Source organism: Callithrix jacchus, chromosome 10, assembly GCF_049354715.1.
Source record: "Callithrix jacchus isolate 240 chromosome 10, calJac240_pri, whole genome shotgun sequence".
Lineage (NCBI taxonomy): Eukaryota > Metazoa > Chordata > Mammalia > Primates > Cebidae > Callithrix > Callithrix jacchus.
The window spans coordinates 56,658,810-56,679,691 of NC_133511.1; the positions used below are offsets into that span (position 1 = coordinate 56,658,810).

The following is a 20,882-nucleotide window of genomic DNA, read 5'->3' on the forward strand; positions in this document are numbered from 1 at the left end:
TTTTCTTTAAATTAAGCCTCACATGGAATGATAGTTGAATTATGTAAGACTTAAAGTAAAGAGAATGTATTTAAAGAAAACTAGCACTTGAAAATGCCTTACTTTTATAGGTGGTGAGCAAATATTTCACAGCAACCATGGGGTAATGTATCAGCTTATTGGTAATGCAGAGTAGACAGGGGGCCGCTGAGTATGTCTCTGAAGCTCTTCGCCACTGCCTCCCCACTGCTTCTCTCTTTAGCACCCAGTTTACTGAAGGAAGTCAGTGTAGTTACGTGTTCGGTGAAGAGAACTTGTATCACGTTCCCATCTTTCATCATGGAGTAGATTTTCAGCTACATTTCCAAGTCAGTTGTTAAACCCATTCCTGCCTGATTTGCCAACTGGCAAATCAGAAGTGCTCATTTGTTTATGTATTTATGACGCGAATCCCTTGGGTTCAGAAATCGCTTCAAAATGCTACTGCTCCATCTGGTTTAAATAGAGCATACTAAGAAGAAATGAGAGAAACAATGGGACCGTGAGGTTGAAGGAAAAAAGGAACAGTCTGGAAAAGAGCAAGAATTAAGATTCTTTTTTCTTTCTTTTTGACTTTGTGCTGGGGGAGGGACGCTATTTTCAGCAAGAAGATATACTTTCTATGTGGAAGTTCACATTTCTATCTGCAATGATCTGATATTCAAAATCTGTGAAGTATGAGTCCGTGAATGACTATGAATCATGTTCAGGCAGGCTAGTCTCCAGGGCCCGGGACAATAGCCTTTGTTCTTCCCTTTTCTTATCTGTTTCATTATTCTCTTGGGTACTTAATATGCTGAACACAGGCAGCCTTGTAGGATGTTCCATCTAGGCAAGGGTAGGCATGTTGGCTTTGGATATTCTAGATTCTCCAGCAGAAGAGCCATTTACCTTGCTAATCCTTTTCATTTGTTTGAAGTCCTTGAAGGGCATGGTGGTGAGAAATGTAGTCTTTTGGCATCCCTCAATTTCTAGTTAGCATCCCGGCTCTGTTGTTTACTACCTGTGTTATCCTGGATCCTTTGCTTAACCTCTGAGCCTCAGTTTCAATAGCTCTTAAGTGGGGCTATTAATAATACTTATGTAATAATCTTGTTGAGAAGATTAAACAAGCTATATAAAAAGGCTTCACAGTAAACACTCAGGAATCAATAGCTATTTTGATAAGATCTGACTGTACTTCACTTTACATGCCCATGGGATTTTATAGCGTTCCTCGGTGAGATAGATAGAGAAGGCATTTTTGGCCCCATTTGACACAGTTCCATGAGGGAAGGGGCTCACAAACCCGGAAAACCCTGCTCCCAGTGACTGGTCACTTTCTGACCTGTCACCTTTTGCTTGTGGTTGCATATCCTCTGTTCACCTTTTCTAAAGAATGACTCAGAGCCTTTCCTTCTGACAGCAAATCCTCTGAAAGAGAGACAACAGCAGTGAAATACTTCGGTGTTATTCACCAGGAGAGCTAAGAACTGTCTCTGCCTTCCACATTCAGAGTGTAGGATACTGCTTTAGAAGGCACTAAGCAAGGACGAAATAATCTGATGGGGTCACATCTTTCATTTGTATTACTTTCCCTTTTGTCAGAGGGAAGCAAAGAGGGTATGATGTCCTCCACAAAGGAGAGGGGAGAGACGGGTGGAGTAGTGGGCACAGCGCTGCTTTCGCCATTTCCACACCCTACTGCTGTGCACGGTTTGATTGCATGTTGCCTGCTGTTCATTTGGCCCTTCCTGAAGGGACTGGAGGACAAAACAAGGACTCCGCTTCCCCAGAGTTGGGGAAGGTAATGAGAAGCTGCATACTCCACTCAAACCATCCAAGTACTATTCAACAGTACTAAAATAATGCTCAGATTCACCAGACAACTTTTCCTGTGTGTACTCACACCCCCAGACCCAGCATGGTCAGCAATCTACGGTGAACTTATTTCAGGCATATGACAAGGGCTGACGTTTCTCCTCCATTTGGTAGTGTTAAAACTAACAATCATATGTTATAATAATACTCGTAGCTGTTACTATCAAATCTCAAAATAAATAAAGGTTTAAACAATTAGAAGCTTATTTACTTTCTCAAAGTCTAAAACTGGGCTTCTTGGCTAACGGGCAACTCTCCCCTGGTCAGTGATTCAGGAACTTCGGCTTTCCACACTATGGCTCCTCCATCTTCCACCTGTAGCTCTGAAGCCAAAAGATTCAATTGCATCTAACTAATAGGAGGGAAACAGAACATGAATGCTTGTGAGGGGAATATTTTTATGGACCAGGCTTGTTTCCTTACATTGTCCAGAACTCACATTCCCTTGGCCGGGACTCAGACACATGGCCACATCTAACTTGTAGGGTAGAGTCTAGTTTTGTGCTCTGGGAGAAGAGGAAATGAGTTTGGCAAACCAGACAGTCTCTGCCTCAAAACAATAATGACAAGACTTAACATTTATAAAGCATTTATTTTGTGCCAGTTACTGTGCTAAGCGCTTTGTCTACATTATTTTAAATTTATATACCATATTATTCACTCATTTAAAGTATCCGATTCAGTGGGTTTTAGTATATTCACAGAGTTGTGCAGCCATCACCCCAATCAATTTTAGAGCATTTTCATCATCTCTAAAAGAAATTCCGTTTCTGTTGGCAACTCCTCATTCCCTCCCAAACCCAACCTCCAGCCCCAGGCACCATGAATCTATTTTCCATCCATGTAGATTTGTCTATTCTAGCCATTTCATATAAACAGAATACCTACATTCTTTTACATAATTCTCACCATGATCCCAAAAGTTGGGCATGTTATTACTTCAATTTTACAGATAAATTTACAGAGAATCAGGCTGCTTAAATGATTTGCTAACAACTTTAAGTCCTGCTCATCATTGAACTCCATAATACTATACTGCATCCCAATTATAAAGAATAATCATGCCATGATTTGGAGCAGGGAAAGGGTGTTTGTTTGCTTGTTGTTTAATGATTATCATGGCAGCAATCTGATTTCTTTATAACAGTCTCCTTTACTGAAATGACAGCTACTTAGGAGTCAGAGCTTCAGGTTTGAAGCTCAGACCCACCACTCACTAGGTACATAAGAAAGATACACTGCTTAGTTCCTCTTGAGTCCCAGCATCTTTGTCTATACAATGGGAATAACAGATTCCTGTTTGCTGGGAGGAGTCCATGGTAATCAGGAGATTAACATATGTGAAAGCTGTTCTCACTTTACACAGTCCACGTTCTGCCACTGTTAGTTGTTCTTGCTTAAAAGTGAAGTTCTAGCTATAATTGAGTAGCCATAGAAATTATGTTCACATGTCTGTGTCTTCTGGATACCGTTCAGGAAAAATTATTGAAACTTGCACTTTATAGTATCTACACTACAACCCAGGAATGGCCAAGGCTCTAGGAGAATCTGCTACAATGAGAGTGAGGAAAAAGGGAACATATTTTCCAGGACAGAAAAGTATAGAGTCTCTTCTCTCAGCTTCTGATCTCTGCTGGGCAGAGCAGCTTGCTGCAGGCACCTAGAAAGAACCAGCTGAGCCAGAGTAAGTTTGGAGTTCCTTGGGAAGCAAGATAAGCTGGCTGAGTTTCTGTAGGCAAAGAGCCAGTAATGTGGTTTCCAGCATTCGATCACATGTCCTTTTCATCACATTCAGTTCAGCCAGAGACAGCAGAGCCTCATGCTCAGGGGCCAAGTGTATGTTTGAGAGACTCGAAGAGGAGGAATGAAAAGTATTGTGAATGAGTGAATTGTACTTTTGTTCCATTGATCTGTTCCCCACCCTACCCTGTCCTTAGCCATAAATATATTAAAAGCTAGATATGAGAGTACAGAGAAGACAGTGGAGGCAATGGGGAAGTTATATTAGGTGTGACTAGTTAAGTTACATAGCTGGAAGAGGTGAGGCCATAAGAGAACAGTGTCCTGAACTCGAGGTGAGACCAAGTACATATTTCAGTCTTAAAAATTTATCCTGAAAACCTCTGATTCTGCCATTTCCTAAGTTCCTGGACAAGTGACAACCTCTCTTAACCAACATTTCTATATAGGATTGTTATTGGAACCATGACTTAGAACCATGCAAGCTACAACATGCACCTCTCCAGTAGACTCCATTCATATACACAAGGGTCAGCAAACTTGTTTTGTCAAGGGCTAGATACCAAGCCTTTTATATTTTATAAGTCATACAATCTTTATTGAAATAGTCAACTCTGCCATTGTAGTGCAAAAGCAGCCGTAGACCATACATAAATACGTAAATGTGTGTGGCTGTGATTCAGTGACATTACTTGTGGTCATAAAATTTGAATTTCATGTAATTTTCATATAAAACAGTTTCATACAAAACAGTATTCTTTTTTGATTTTTCTTTCAACAAGCTGAACCTGTGAAAAACATTCTTGGCTTGTAGACTACATAAAAATGGACAGGGGGCCAGATTTGTCTGCAAGCGATGGTTTGCAGACACCCCCCACACCTACCCACAGCATGGACTGAAATGTTTGATACCTACTACAGAAGTGCAATGTGGCGTCCTGATTATTGTAAAGACTAAATAAGAAAGTAGTTCCTGTCTCCATTATTAAGCACAATTATTGGCATAAATGAGGTTTTTAATACTCATTTTTAGCTAGCCTAGGCAATAAAGCAACACTCCTGTTCTCTCTCCCTCTTTCTTCCTCTCCTTCATTCTTTGTTTTTCTCTTTCTCTCTTTCTTTTTTTTTTTTTTTTTCAATTTTTCTTTTTCAAAAAACAAAAAAGAGAGAGACCAGCCTGGCGGAGATGGTGAAACCCCATCTCTACTTAAAAAAAAAAAAGAGTGAATGCCACCCAGATAACAAACCTGCATGTACCCCCCTATATCTAAAATAATCTAAACGTTGAAAAAATAATAATAAATACAGAAACTGGTAAAATAAAGACAAAAATAGTTACCCAAAAAATTTTTAAGTAAAAAGAAAAGAAAAAGAGTAAACGCCAAGCATATAATGCTCACTTGGAGGTTTAACAAAAGGACTCAGGTTGAATTTCAATTCTGCCTTTAGGTTTTCCAGCCCCTAAAGATAAAGTAATGCCTTGAGCAGTAACTCTGAAGGCATTTTTCTTTCTTTTCTTCCAGACATACACCTTAAAATTTCAGAACTGCATGTGGAAAGCAACTATAAACATCAGTGAAAGAAAAATAAAAATAAAATAAATAAAAATACAAAAAATTTAGTCAGGTGTGGTGGTGGGCACCTGTTAATCCTAGCTACTCAGGAGGCTGAGGCAGGAGAATTGCTTGAACCCGGGAGGTGGAGGTTGCAGTGAGCCGAGATCATGCCACTCTACTCCAGCCTGGGCAACAAGAACAAAACTCCATCTCAAAAAAAAAAAAGAAAAAATTTTTATCACCCAAAATTAGGCAATGGTTTCTCAGATATGACACCATTACCACAAGCCACAGAAGAAAAAATAAATTGGACATCATCAAAACTTAAAACTTTTGTGGGCAGGGGACAGTGGCTCATGCCTGTAATCCCAGCCGTCAGGGAGACTGAGGCAAGAGAATCGCTTGAATCCAGGAGGGGGAGGTTGTAGTGAGCCAAGATCACACCACTGTACTCCAGCCTGTGTGACAGAGTGAGACTCTATCTCCAAAAAAAAAAACAAACTTGTGACACTCAAAGTACACCATCAAGAAAGGCTAACACAATCCATGAATGAGAGAAAACTTACAACTCAATAATAAACAGATAAGTAACTCAACTAAAAATGGGCAAAGGACATTTCTCCAAAGAAGATACACAACTGGCTAGGAAGCACCTGCAAAGGTGCTTCACATTATTTGGAAAGCAAATTATAACCACAGTGAGATGCCACTTCACAACCTCTAAAAAAAAAAAAAAAAGTACTTGTAAAGGCATTAATATAATGCCTGCCCCTTATAAGTGTTCAGCAAATTGTTATTAATACTATTACCACTTTAAAAAATAATGAATATTAAGTCTCTATTTTCCACTGACCTTTGGGGGGAAAAGCCATTACATTCTAGTTAACATTTCTACTATATTAAACTTTTATTATAATTAAAATATATATTAAAAATAAAAACTAAAAAACTGGTTTGGACAGATAGTGGCACTGGTAGGCCACAGAGTTTTTGGTTTGTTTCTAATGTCCCAGTGTTGCTTCCTCAGTTCCTAGATATTTCTTTAGTACTTGGTCTGTGCTACTGGGTGCGCCATGAATGAATGAGATTAGGTCTTTTCTGTCTAGGAGATCTTGATATTCTTCAAAGTGATTATATGCACCCCATTGGTAGGCAGGACCTTCTCTTTTTATGAATTTTTCATCACATCCTTTAAATTTCTGTTTTGTTATATGTTTTGTAGTGTACATACTGTGTCACAGTAATATGGTTACACAATAATTTGTAAATATGTACATATTAAAATAATGGGGGAGTACACAAAGTGATTTTTAAATGATGGTGCCAACAAGCAAAGTTGTGAAACCACTGGTTTAGTAGGAAAACAAATAAATACATCCCAATGGGAAACCAGAGTTGGTTTGAGTAACGAAGGTTCTTATTCACAGTGACACAAGTGTTTTCAGGACATGAACTGACATTTACTCTGGTGTCTTGTTTTGGCCTTTAATGTAAGTGCGATGTGTGAGGAACAAGATAGTTTACATTTTTTATTTCATAAGAACACAACAGCTATATGAACTAGAGAATATTATCCTCATTTTATAGGTAAGGAACCAAGGCTTAATTCGGAGAAGTTAAGGAACTTGCAAAGGTCAGCTTGAATGAATCAGGACTGTCTAACTATAAAGCATGACATTTTGCACTTTAGCCTTCGTTGCATTGAAGAAGTTCATAAAAAAGAAATGATTACTCTCTGATATTCCTACTCTCAAGTTAGTCTTTTTCCCACTGCATGTATTTATGTTATTAAGTGCTAAGTGAATAAAATTTCACTCCTCCAGAGTTCTGTGGTTAACCCCCCACCATCTCTTTGCACCTGCTTCTTACTCTGATTGAAACACTTCTTGTTTGGATATCTCGATATGTCCTACTCATCCATTAAGACTCAACTTAAGGCTCATCCCCTCCTTCAAGAAGCTTTCCTGATCTCAGTCCCCAGACTGAGTTATTAGAGGCCATTTTTCTGGGCCTCTATAGCACCTTAATGAAAGTCCTTATAAAATATACTATGCAGCTGTGTAGTTAGCTATTATCTATTATATTTATTACTCCCTGGACTGAAAGCCTAAGAAGATGGAGAATATAACCTTGATTGCATTGTTCTTCTGGCACTCAACATAATAATGTCGTGCCTGGGACATCATAAGTCCTCCATATATACTGACAAAATGAAGGAATCTCTTCTTTACTGATTTGAAGTCTGAGATAACTCTGGCAAACGGATAGATTGAAATGATCTTAACTAAGGTTTCTCAGGATAGGACAAATTGGTGGTCCCCAAATTAGATGATAGGGAACCAGATAATGGATAAACAAAGAAGGCAAACTCTTTATATGTAGGTTTTCCTTCTTGGTTTTTTCAGAAATTGAAGACAGTACACCCACTCATGCCAGTCAAATTTATATTAATGATGTATATGACATCAATATGTATTAACTTCTATATATACTTATGTTTATATATATGCACATATACTCATGAACATGAATGCGTAAAAATAGACTGCCACAATTTCTATGAACTGTCATGGAACACTGAATGTTCAACAAGAGGGTGAAGTTTATTAACACTTTCCAGGCTGGCCCATCTCACAAAGTCATCCAGTTGCTCTAAATCTCCTCTATTCCTAAAGCCCTTTCCCTTCGGATGCATAAAGCTTCACTTCTTTCTTTGAAGAGAACTAGCATTTACTGAAAGCTTCTGTGGTGTTCTAGGTACTTAACAGAGGTGATCTCGTTTAATCCTCAGACATTTGCACAAGCCCGTGAATCCTGAACCCAAAAGCAAATGAATCAAGTCAAAAGCAAGTCAAAATTTTTACTGAAAACTAGGAAATCTATTCTAAAAAGGAAAGGGGCAAGACTAAGGAAACTTCTGAAGTAGTGAATATTGTTAAATTCGAACAAGTTTGTTGCATGGGATAATTTCATGGTAATGGGGTAATTTCATGGTAAATTTCAGAGATTGTAATCATTAACATGGACACTTTGTTTCTGAGCAGGGACCTTTACTGTTGATTGAGAGCAAAACTTCTTCCCTCCACCAAGTGTGTCACTATTTGTGAAGAGCTTCTTTCTTTTTTTTTCTCTTTGAGACAGGGCCTTGCTCTATCACCCAGGTAATACAAGTGCAGTGACGTGGTCATAGCTCACTGCAGTGCCAGTGCAGATCTCCTAGGGTCAAATGATCCCCCTCCCCAAGCCCAGCTGATATTGTTTGTTTGTTTGTTTTGGTAGAGACAGCGCCTCACAATGTTTCCCAGGCTGAGGACTTGTTTCATAAAGGGGGACAGCATTGGAACATTTGTTCTCAGACTTTCCTGTTTCATGAACCAGAAACATTTCAGTACAAACTTCTTAGGCCATAGAATTGCCAACTTTTTATCTTGTCAATAAAATGAAGGACGTCAAAAAGCAAAACAAAAATTTAAGAAAAAAATCCAACTATTTATTCTCATCATCATTTGAGAAGTGAAAAGAGCAATACTAAAATAATAGGAAGAAAAAACAAACAGCAGGAAGACGATAATCCTATAATAAAACAAGGTCATTTTAGCTTGATGAAAAAATCACTGCATCCTACTTACTTTTCTCATTTTGCTGTGGACCAGTAAGGGTCAGGGACCAGTGTCTAAGAACCACCACCACTGTGCATAGACTTTGAAGTCATATAGATTTTGCATTAAAGCCTAACCCTACCAATTTCTAGCTCTGAAACCTGGGGCAGGTTACTTAGCTTTTCTCAGCTGCAATTTCCTCATGTACTAGATGAGGGTAATATCTGACTGACTGTATTCATTTTTTAAGGCTGCTGTAATGAAGTGCCACAAACTGGGTAGCTTAGAACAAGAGAAATGTATTGTTTAAATGTTCTGGAGACCAGAAGTCTGAAATCAAGGTGTCATTTGGCCATGCTACCTGCAAAGCTGCTTGGGAAATATCTGGTCTAGGCCTCTGTTCTGCCTTCTGGTAGTTCCTTGGTTTGTGGCAGCGTAACTCCCATCACCACAAGACTTTCTCCCTGTATGCACCTCTGTAACATCAGCCATATTGAACTAGACTGAAGTAGGGGCCACCATACTCCAGTATGACCTCATCTTAACTAATAATATCTGCAACAATTCTATTTCCAAACGAGGTCACATTCTGAGGCACTTGGGGCAAGGACTTTAACACGTGAATTTGGGGGTGACACATGTCAACCCATAACATTGACCAGCCTGTGGAGTTGTTGTAGCAAAGTCATACACAGAATAGGCTGACTGTATTAGAAAATACCTATAAAGCACCAGAAAGGAAAATAAGGGAGGGTTGTTTGTTTTTAAAAAATAACATAATTGAGAAATTTATAATGTAGGGACAGTAAGAAATTTGTGGAAGAATATAGAACTAAGAAATAGTGAAGATAAGATTTTGAATATATTGATTTAATCAAAACATACTACATGTACCATTCATTTGATGCATACATATTACGTGGCAAGCCCTGTTCTGGTGCTGGAGATTCAACCAAGGACAAAGCAGACAAGGCCCCTGGCCTCATAGAGCTTACATTCTAGCTGGGGAGAGGAGCAAAAGTTAATGAAATAAACATATATAAAATATTTAACATATATATTTAATAGATAACATTTAAGCAGAGATAAGAATTATGAATTTTTTAGAAGCCTCATATGAGGGAGAGATAAATGGAGGAATAGAGGATGCTGTTCTATAAGGATGTCAGAAATCTCCTCCTCCGAGAAGACACTTGAGCAGATGGAATTCTAGCTGCAGTGAAAGGAGCATATCCTAAGTGAAAGGGGAGCTGCTGAAGGGAGCTGAGCAAGGAGTGTTGGTGTCTGAATTTTGTTTTAAAAACATGGCTGGCTGCTGTGTGGAGGAAGGGTGGCAGCAAAGCAAGAATGGAAGCAAAGAAACCAGTGAAGAGGTGGTTGTTGCAGAAATCCATGTGAGAAATGATAGCGGTATAGATTAGGGAGATGAGGGTGGAGATGGAAAAAATATTGAGAATACATTCTGAAGACACAGTTGACAGGATTTGATGATGAATAAGGCATGAGGTCTAAGATAAAAAGGAGAGTCAAGAATGACTCCCAGGTTTTTGGCCAGACCAACTAGGTCAATGACTGTGCCATTTATTTAAATGTACATACTGGTAGTAGAGCAGATTCAGGAGAGGAAACCAAGAGTTTAATTTTGAGCATTTTAAATATGAGAAGCCTATTATTAAACAATCAAGCAGAGATGCTTAGATGTGGTATGCAGCTGGATATGAGTCCAGTTTAGACCACAGATTGAGACTGGCAATCTACATGTGGTAGCCTTTTATCAACAGATGGCGTTTGAGTCTTGATACCGGATGGCTAGCCTTGGGAGTGAGTGTAAATTAAGAAGCCTAATGACGAACTTGGGGACACTCAAATTTAAAATACCAGAAAGTAGAGAGGGGCTCAGCAAAGGAGACTTAGAAGGATACATTAGTGAAGTAGATGAAATACCAAGGGGGTCTTGGAAACCAGAGACAATGATTGATTCAAGGAAGTGGTAATTGATTCTGCCAAATGCTGAGAGAGGTTGAATAAACTGAAGATTATGCACTGGCCATTGATTTTGTGAGTGACAATGTTGTCATTTAACTTGATAAGAACAATTTTAGTGGGAAGCCTGATTGAAGACCGTAGAGAATGGGATGTGAGGAAGTGAAAACAGACACTAATGTTTTATGTTATCTGTTGCCACAAGTTCTTAGAAGCAGTGGATATGATAGTTAAGAGAACACGCGCTGCAGTCTTAGACCTCAGCTGTTACTCTGACTGTGCCATCTGTTAGTAAGTTACCCAAACTTTCTAGCCAGAGTTCTCACCTATACAGTAGAGATAATAGTACAGACCATTTCAAAAAGTGGTTGTCGGAGTTAAATGGGAAATGTGCGTAACGTTTTGTCAGCCCATAATAAGTGCTCAATAAATAGCACAATCACTAAGCAAAATATTGGTATAGCTTCAAGGCTCTACATAGTTCATTATGTCTGAGAATAATTGTTGGTTGAGGTGGTAATTATGATAGAATATGTATAAAGTTATTACTATCCATGACTACATAATGTTATGATTATGCTACAATGTAAAAGTTATAATGAATCATGTATATTAGTTTTTCATGGAATGATGGTGGAATAGCTAGGTAGCAGGGAAAAATGGACAGGGAAGAAATGGTTCCTTAGGGGATTTAGGGGGCTAAATGTAGGTGTAAGGCACTGAGAAGACTTGGAGACTAGACCAAATCATTTCAGATAATACGTGGATAACCCACTTTAGACGTGTAGGAAGTAACCATTGATCTTGTAGTCATAGTTATCACTGTTCTTTGTTTACATCAGACTTTTCTTATCCATTTAGAAGCACATGTCTTCCTCCACCCCTTACCCCCAATTATGTTTCTCACCTCAGCTCCTACAGTACCTGCTATTAAGTATGGTCATGAAAGAGTGCATCTCATCCATGTGTATTCCAGACTCTCTAGTAAGATGCTCAGAGGAAAAACTAAACAAGGAGACAATAGACTGTATGTGAGCAATTTAAGTTGTCCACAGAGTTATTCTCTGGAAACATGGAGCCAAGAAAATCCCTCATGTCTAAACCTGTGAATCCTGCAACATCACAGCATCACCTTGTCCCACAATGGATTACTTTCTGTGGCTCTCAAGGAATGCTGACTGCATACCTTGAAGATAGCAGTTTATGATAGGGAGAAGTGCATCTGATAGAGACCTCAAAGTGGCCAAATACTAGGTTATGCTGACTTAGAGCAGGAGTTGGCACTGGAACACTGAAGACAGGGATGCCTGTCTTCCTGCTTGGCACACCATGACTTTAGCTCTGAGTGTATAGTTACATACAAAAGTTCATTATTTTATGAGTTTTTTGGTGGATACTTGTTTGAAAAGGGTGAGAAAAGCCAAGTTGGTTTCATAGTGGATAGTAGACATGTTGTAAATATGCTTTCTTGGGCTGATGGATTCATTCGAGTAATGGTGGAAGTAAAGCAGAGAGAAGCTAGTGGGCTGGACTGGCAGCCCAGCACAGAGCCCTGGGCCCTTCATTCTCTGATAGAAAGCCCGTCTCTGGTAGAGAGATATTAGGTATCTCTAGGGCTTTTTCCCCTTCATTGGCTGGTAGGCTAGATGACTCCTTAGCACAATACAATTAACATCTTAAAAGGCAGTTTAGGGAGAAGGTGTGGCAGAAATTCATTTTGTCGAAGGAACTGCAGTAGGAATGAGAATCATTTGGGGGTACATACTATAAACTAGGCACTATATTTTCTTGATATTCTCCATCTATCTTGTGATGTTAATCTTAATATACCCATTTTTAAGATAAAACAATCCATGTTACAGTAAATTAGTGGCAAAACAGGGTTTAAATACAATTCTGTTGAATTCTAAAACTTAAGATCTTTTTATCCTTTCTTCCAAAGGGCATAGTATATCAATCTGCTCTCATTGTTCATCTGCCTCTAACAGTTTAATGTGAAACACTGCTTGGGATCAGATGATATATATAAGAGTGTGGACTTTGAAACTAAGTTGCCTGGAGTCCATTAGAGCTCTGCTACTTGACAGATGTGTGATCCTGGATGGATTAGTCAACCTCCTTGAATCTCAGCTTCCTCTCTGCAATATGTTGCTCATGATAGTACTTACCTCACAGGTACATTTTGAAGATTAAATGAGTCAATATATGCTAAGCACTTAGAATACTGCATGGCATGTTCAATAGATATTAGCTATTATTGTCCAAAACGTGTTTTCCAGTGCTGATATTCGATGAACCTAAAAAGGTTATACTGACCTTGTCAGGGAGGAAACAAAAAGCTTAGGCACTGCTCTCCATGAAGCCTGCCTAGTAACGAATTTCGGTCAACAGTACTGTCTGTGATTTCCAATCTTCTCATTTTCTGGGCTTTCATGCTCCAGAGGCAGCATGGTAGCATAGAAAGACACTATACTTTGCCAGCAGAAGACCTGGGTTTGGATTCAAGCTTAAATCACACTTTGTGTGATGTGGGCAAGTCGCTTTATCTTTCTGGCCAGAGGTTCCTTATCTGCACAGTAAGCAGGTTGGACTCCCTAATCTCTAGGACTCCTTGCCTTCCCTAAATTCAGTGAATAGCAAAGTCACTTAGCCTCTCTGATCTCTGGTGCTCATCTGTACTGTTGGACTCCTGATACCTTCTCTAGTCACTGAGATACTCAGTGAGAGTGAAAGTGTTTGGTAGACTGTGACAGGCTATGCAAATACAGGAGTTGATCCTTACAGAACTATTGTAAGCATTAACCCTGAGTAATACACCTTGCTGTATGTGCTTGGGTGCAGGGGCTTTTTCCACATTTTGTGGTCTTTGCCTACCCCTCACTTAGTTGGGTGGATCCACCTTGACAAGGTGTGGGGGAACACGAGCAGAGAATGGGGGTGCGGTACTGATGGTGGGAAAGCATCTTATTGGTTAATAGTGGTACATCCCAAACACCAATTACTGTCACTGCTCCTAAGGCTGATAAATTTATCAGGATGAGTTATAAGGAAATATATGTACCCAGTGAGCAAGAATGCTGCATGGTCACCCCCTGTGATGTAAAATATGAGAGTCTAGGAGGGGCTGTTTTATAATTCATCAGGTTCCGCTAGTGAGTTCTATCGGAGTCTTAGTTATAAAGGCAAGTGTGGACCGGACAGCAGACAGGAGAACCTGGCACCAAGGAGACGGAGAAGCTGCCTTTGGTGCCTCCTGCCTCCTCCCTGCTTTGTTCCAATAATTTTGTGCTCGGTAAGTTCCCTGGCTTTGCAGCTAATCGTTGTTGTTGAATAAGCTTGGCAAACGTACCCGTAGTTTGGAATATGCACTTGCTGTCAGAAGTGTGTGTCAGTGTTTGGGCTCCTGACAAATTCCACAATTTCCTTTTAATGAGCAAAATAGCTTAAAAGATGAAACAAAACCCGACGAATCAATTATTCACCTTGATCCTTGGAAGGCTGCTTTCTTTGGTTGCTAAAGTTTCTCAGGTTTCATTCTGTCAGTTTCGTTTGTTGGGTGAGCTTTGAAAAGAACAAGTCTCTTTGTCGCGAAATTGTTTTTCTTAGCTGCCAAAAGAAGGTATGTGCAGGGTGGTTTGTCCATCCCCACCCCCCTAATTCACTCTCCTCAGCAATCGGCAAATCTTAAAACAGACCGTTTGCCTGGTAACCAGCTCCAACCGAGCTGAACCTGTGCAAGGCAAGATTCAAATTGCAATCTTTTGTCTGAACAGAACTAAGGGGCTGTGAATAATTGGCATTGTGGCGATTATTGTGAAACTCAGTATGGTGGTAGTCCTGCGTTTTGCCGGGATCGGATCAGAATCCGATGAGATTTGCATTTGGCATGCCTGTTGATGATGTGGGAGAGAGAGTGAAAGAAAAGGCTGGATCGTTATGGAAAGAGCTGTACGATATATCCGCAGGACAGACAAATGCAGAAGGCATGACTATTGTGTTTGCATGACTTGTGGCTGGCTGTTTTCTCTAGTTTCATATCCCCGTTAACAATTACCTGAAGCTACATTTTGGTCTCCTCTGGGTGTGCTCCAGGTCTTTGCTTCAGGTCCTAGATCCAGGCAGGATGCGTGCTAACTCCTGGTCAGCTAACTATAGGAAGTCATTTGCTCCTCAGATGGAAAAAGAAGTGAAAGCTGTATCTTCTCGGACTCTCGGCTGTGTTGTTTTTCCTATGTACAAATCTCATGGAAACCAACAGCTTGACGTACTTTTTTTTGCAATAACAGATTTAACTGTGGTGTCATATGGCATATTATATATGGAGAGGAGTAGCAAGGACATTTTTTTCAAGTGTTTCAACTGTGTCTGCCTTGTTGATATTTGCTTTATTTCACTGGCAAGCAGCTACTGTCTTCTGAACCCATAACTGTGTGTCCAAAGTGTTTACCTGTACACTAATTTCTCTTTACATATGGAATCTGTAGATTTGACAAATGTCCTCTTTATCCTCAAAGAAAGCAACTCATTTTAGCATCTCTTTGGAAAAAAAAAACAGTATGCATTTTTTTCACCAAAGACTTAGCTTACTCTTTGCTTTTTTTGCATAAATATTTTGGTTATCGGCACCACCACACTTTCAATGAAGTTATTTCTCCTTTCTTAGTATACTTTCTGATTATACCAAAAACTTGGCAGATTTGGAATATGGAATATATATTTTTTCAGGAACGCTTTTTTGTGCATGCTTCTTTTGTCCATAAATAGCTTTTCCATATTTTCCATTTCTCTGAATAAGTTCTGCTTAAAGAGCAGAGGAGTGATGTATTGTGGTTGGCACTTAGGGGTGTGTAACCTGAGACTTGGTTTCTAATCCACAAGCAGCTGCCCCACAAGGGGTCTGTAAAATGTCTTCTGTTTGGCTCACAGCTTCTGGATAGAGCAATAATGATTAAGATAGGAAATTCAGCAAATCATTGCAGATACAAATGAGTATCTGTGTTTGATGATCCAGCCAGCCCATGACATTTCATAAAGCTTTAGGTCACACAGCTGAAGGGTCCTAAAAGTGTTAATATATCTTAATGCGAAGAACAATGTAGTTGTAAATTACCTCTGAGCTGCACTGTACATTAAATTTTTGAAAATTACATGCCAGACTCCACAGTTTATTTTGCAGCAGTATCTGGGTTTCGATTCAGTGTGCTTTTATGGGGAAATAAACCTATGTACCAATCTCAACAAACTGGGTTTCTTCTCATATGGTGGTGGTTTTTCCATCTACTCTACCCACCCATGATGAGCTCTATTTATAGCAACAAAAGAAAATTTGGTATGAGTTATTCCCAATTAAATTTACAGCAAGACAAATATAAACTGTGACCGGAGCCCTCTTACAGGACACACACACAAAAACCATGTCTCTCAAAACAGGATTAAAAGCTAAAGAGGCAAATGTTAATTTTGCCTACGTGACACATAAAATTTCCTTTGAGAGGGTAGGGAAGGTGGCAAAAAGGACAAGTTTAAAGGAATTGTTCAAAGACCTGGGTCAGCAAGGTATAAATGGAAAGGGCAGGGGTTTTGTGTCCCCGACCAAGTATTATTGTCTGTACCTCACTATCTATAAAATGGAGGAGGGGTAAGTTAGGAGAAGTAAACCAAATTGATGGTGTAGGTAAAGCAAATAGCACAAAGCTACATCCAATGCAAGGCAGTCATTATTGTAAATGGCATTTTGTAGAATATATTAACTCATTTTGATAGATGTTGATTTTGAAAGAAATTTGCATGGTAAATGGGAAGATTATACAATTTTTCTAATTAACAAGATATGCTTCTTATAACTAGATCATTTTTTATTTTTGTTTTTATTTTATTTTGGAAACCTAGTAAATACAGGGTTATTACCTTTCTGTTCACTTTTAACTAATTCCTAAAATAGCATTCAAAGTCCTTATATAATTATTTAAAGAAGACATTTCATTTCAAATAGAGAACATGGAAATAAGCTGATGCCAAATAATATATCATAGTTTTCTACATTGGTTGCCAAATAACAACTAGGTCATAATTCCAGCCCTGATGTTGCATTAAAATACCTGACAATACTAATAAATACCACTTATGACGTCCCAGGCACTGTGCTAAAGGTTTTACATACATGCATTTTCTTATTTAATCCTCATCACTATCCTACCAGGTAGATCCTATTTTGCTTCCCATTATCAAATGAGGAACCAGGATTAAGGAAAATTTTGTTTAAATATACTACTAATGTAAATTGACATACAGCAGTGCTAGGATTTAAGCCCACGCCTGTCTGATTCCAGGATCTACACTGTGACCAACATGTTGGAAGTATCCAATAGGGTTTGCCCAGCTCTTCACAGTTTCATTTTGGGATCTTGGCCCCATATCTGCTTTGATTCCTCTCCTCATATGTTTAGTCCCTATCAGAGTTTAGGGAATATTTTTAAAATGAAGTTGGGGATGTATTGCTCTCACTTTTGGTCTATGCCAGTTAAGATCACATTTTCCTTAGCCATCTCTCCTATTCTTACCAAAGTATAAAATTTAGTATAAAAAATGAAACATAAAAAGGTGGTTAATCCACCAAATTCAGGGCAAGCTCTGAAAGTTACCCTAAATCAGTACCACCGTTTGAACTGAGCAAACTTCCCCGTTTTTTTGGCTTTAGAGGAGACTGTTGGCCTAAGAGGATGGGCTCCCTTAGCTCCTGTTCTCTCTCCCTTCTGGATCACATTCAGGGCAAACAGGACCTCAGAATTTTTCCCTCGAACAATCCTAAGCTCACTTTCAGTAGCTGTATGATGTGCCTCCCCAACCACCTGCCCCCGAGTCTGAGGAGAAACCAAGAGGCTTCTGTTTACATGAGGGTAGGAAGTAGGGCAAGGGATGGGATGCTGTTGATTACTGCTGGCACTCATGAACTGTGAAAGGCCTTTTGTGGTGCAGGAAGAAACTATGAACAAGAAGAGCTAGCCCAGGACTCGGGGCCTGTTTGTCTTCTTGTTCTGGGTCCCAAAAATATGAGTCAGCCCTATCTTGAGTTACAGAACATTTACTTGTATTTCAGAGTAGTAAACTAAAATTCCAGTGGGTTGGTTTTGTAGGGCTTTTGTCTGTTTTTGCTTTGACTATTTTCCCCCATTAACCAAAAAGAAATCATTTGAAGAAGAAAATGATCGAAGCTATGAAGATCTCAGCTTCAAGGGAAGACATTGGCTTTTCTAGTTCAGAGGCACAGTCTTATTTTGGAAAACAATTTTAGGATTAGCTGGATTAGAACTGTCTGCCATTTGTCTTTCATGGCACTTGAAAACAGTTGCTTGGAGAGACCCTGGCTAATTTCAAGTGTTGTTTTCTTATCTCTAGATAAGAAACAATTTAAATTGCAATTGTTAAACTTAGGGCTAAGGACTAATAGAAGGCTGCCTGAAGGATCCAAGTGGAACTCTCCCTCACAGGGGAGGTTTCTCCTGCAGGAAGAGTCAAGTCAAAGCAGAGATGGCTATCGATGGCTTCGTGTAGTCTTATGCCATTACTACAGCCCCTTCTGTCTAATGTACCATTCTCCCAATAGTTTCTTTGTATCTTAGGTCATATTGGAGACAAATATCCTCCTAAGAGAATTAACAGCCAGGAGTTATAAGCAACAAATCTTTGTAATTATTAAGAACTTTGAGGTTTTGGGAATTTTGTTGTTGTTTTTTAATGTTGTAAAAGCTATTATGCAATTAACATGAGTGATTTTGGCTTTTATTTTTGTTTCTTTTAGTCTTATTTTTACAAAGTAGTTTCTAGGTGGAAAGGCAGAATGCATTGTTGGAAGTATTCCCTACTACTAGATTTTGCAACCTTGCTTGACTTAGCTATAAAACAGGTATAGCAATTTCTGTCTCACAAGGCAGTTAGGAAAATGTCAATGACAACTTTATTTCTCAGTATTAGCTATGCTCTTGTCCATATGAAAGTATCTGGCACAGTAAATACTTAACACATAGTGTGCCTACATTAAGTATTTACCCAATCTGAAAATACAGCAGTTAAATTTATGACTCTGTGAAGACTAATAGGTGCCATATTTATTTTGCCTAGAAGAGTTGGTAGTAGGGATGGTGCAGAAAGCAAAAGCAAATCAAAGCATGCGTTTGTGGTAGTGTCTCCATTTTATGTTTTATCATTTGAACTTTTGTAATGAACATGAATCATTCATATAATTATGAGAAAAGGGAAAACACACTTTTAGGGAACTGAATTAGGGGAGGAAATAGCTATTAGTAAGTTGTGAGCATCTAACTGAAAGAGTCAAGTCAAATATTTTTTTTTAAATGCAAAATACTTGGGAAAACCATGTGTTTTGGTCAGAATGATCCAGATTAGCTTGCTTCGTATAGTTGTTTTCTAGTTCATTTGTCTACTATTAATTTATTAAGCATAAACTATGTGCCAAGTGCCCTGCTGGGTGATGATATTGCAAAGATAAAATATGTGAATCCTTTAACTCAAGGAGTTTATAATCTAAGAGACATGGATAAATGAGCTCATAGTTCCAAGTGTGATTCCTGCTCAGCCATGACAGTAACAAATAAGGCTGCTTCCCAATGCAAGTAGCAGAAACCATCACCCAAACTGACTCACTGAATAAAAGGAAGGTATGCTCATACTGGTGATTGTAATTAAAAGTACAGCAGTAAAGTCAGCTTCAAGATGTCTGATCCTGCAGCTCACAATGTTGTCAATAAATCCATTTTGGTCCTGCTACACTGCCTGTCTTTGTGTTCGCTTTATGCCAAGACAAATTGCCCTCATGGCCCCAGAACAGTTGCCAGTGGGTTCTGGACAACTTGTTTCCATAGTCACATCTGGCTAGAGAGAGATCCTGGCAATGATCCCTAGAATTCACTTTGAAGAGACTGGCTTAAATCCACCCATGAACATGAGATCAAATTTCCAGCCCCATCTAAAGCTTAGACAGGATAAAGACAGCCTCCCTAGGATGTCTCCCCAGGATATTATGAGTCCTTAACTGAAATTTGGCAGTAGATGCTATTAGGATGGGATGGTAGTGGGGAACGATGCTTTTCCTTCTCCGCTACCATCTATAACTTGTGAAATGTACAATACATAATGTACAAATGTCTACTAGAGTTAGTACATAACATAATGGAATGAAGGCCAAGCATATGATGGTGCATGTCCTTAAACTGGCTTCCAGGAAGAGTAGGAGTTTGCTTGGGGAGAAGAAAGAAGGAAAGGTTTTGAGACAGAAAAAACTGCTCTTTGCAGTCACAAAAGCTAATGAAGTAATTGTTCAACTCTCTGCCTATCTTTACATTGGAACTATTGCAAAAATCACAAGACATCCAGAAGCATGTGCTCAATAGACCAACAAATAGAAATCCTAAAGTATCAGTCACACCAAAACTTGTTGTTGAATAATGACCATTGAGCTGTAAGCTGAACCACAATAAAATGTTCTGATTCCTTACAATGTGGATGTAGATTGGGAATCAATCGATGCGAACTTTAAAATTTATGTCACCAGGCTCAAGAATTACAGTATTTTGAACAAAATCATCATCATCATCATCTTCTCCTCTTTTGCTTCTGATTAAACCTTCTCAGAGAAGATTAATGATTTATACAATGCCTCAAGTTTATTTGGATTTTGATACCATGATGTTTGTGACGCTAAAAAATGTGATAAGACAACTAAGGACACATTTTGATACATGTGTTTGCTAATTGTATGGTGTCTATCACTTTGGGAATGAGACATAACAGAGTGAAATATTTGTTAACAAAATATTAATGCTTCAAAGAAAAATAAGACTTAACTCTGGTTTCTGTATAATTCCAAGCTTATGTAACTTATAAGTTCTTCAGCATTTGGCAAAACTCATCATTTCTTTCCACTGAGGAAGTAGACCATTTCATTAAGATTGTACTTAACAGGCTTGGTAATAGTTTTCCATTAAAATTCCTGACTCCAAATTTAATTAACTACATTTTGAATTGTTTTTCCAGTTTTGCAAGCATAGAAAAGGAAGAGACAAGACTATAATTTATTTTCTGTCAAAAGCATGCGTGCTCATACAGTTCA

General features: G+C 38.8%; 1 protein-coding gene across 50 annotated transcripts in view; it reads left to right on the forward strand.

Annotated features, from left to right (window-relative positions):
• Positions 1–20,882, forward strand: part of DLG2 (discs large MAGUK scaffold protein 2) — a 2,299,762-nt gene that overhangs the window by 2,052,943 nt on the left and 225,937 nt on the right. For 3 of the 50 annotated variants that reach the window (XM_078340096.1, XM_078340097.1, XM_078340098.1), the window contains exon 1: positions 13,781–14,048. The exons of the other annotated variants lie outside the window; for them this stretch is intronic. The gene's annotated coding sequence lies outside the window, so the exon portion shown is untranslated. Of the gene's footprint in view, positions 1–13,780; positions 14,049–20,882 lie in introns of those variants that run through there. 50 annotated transcript variants of the gene reach the window in all.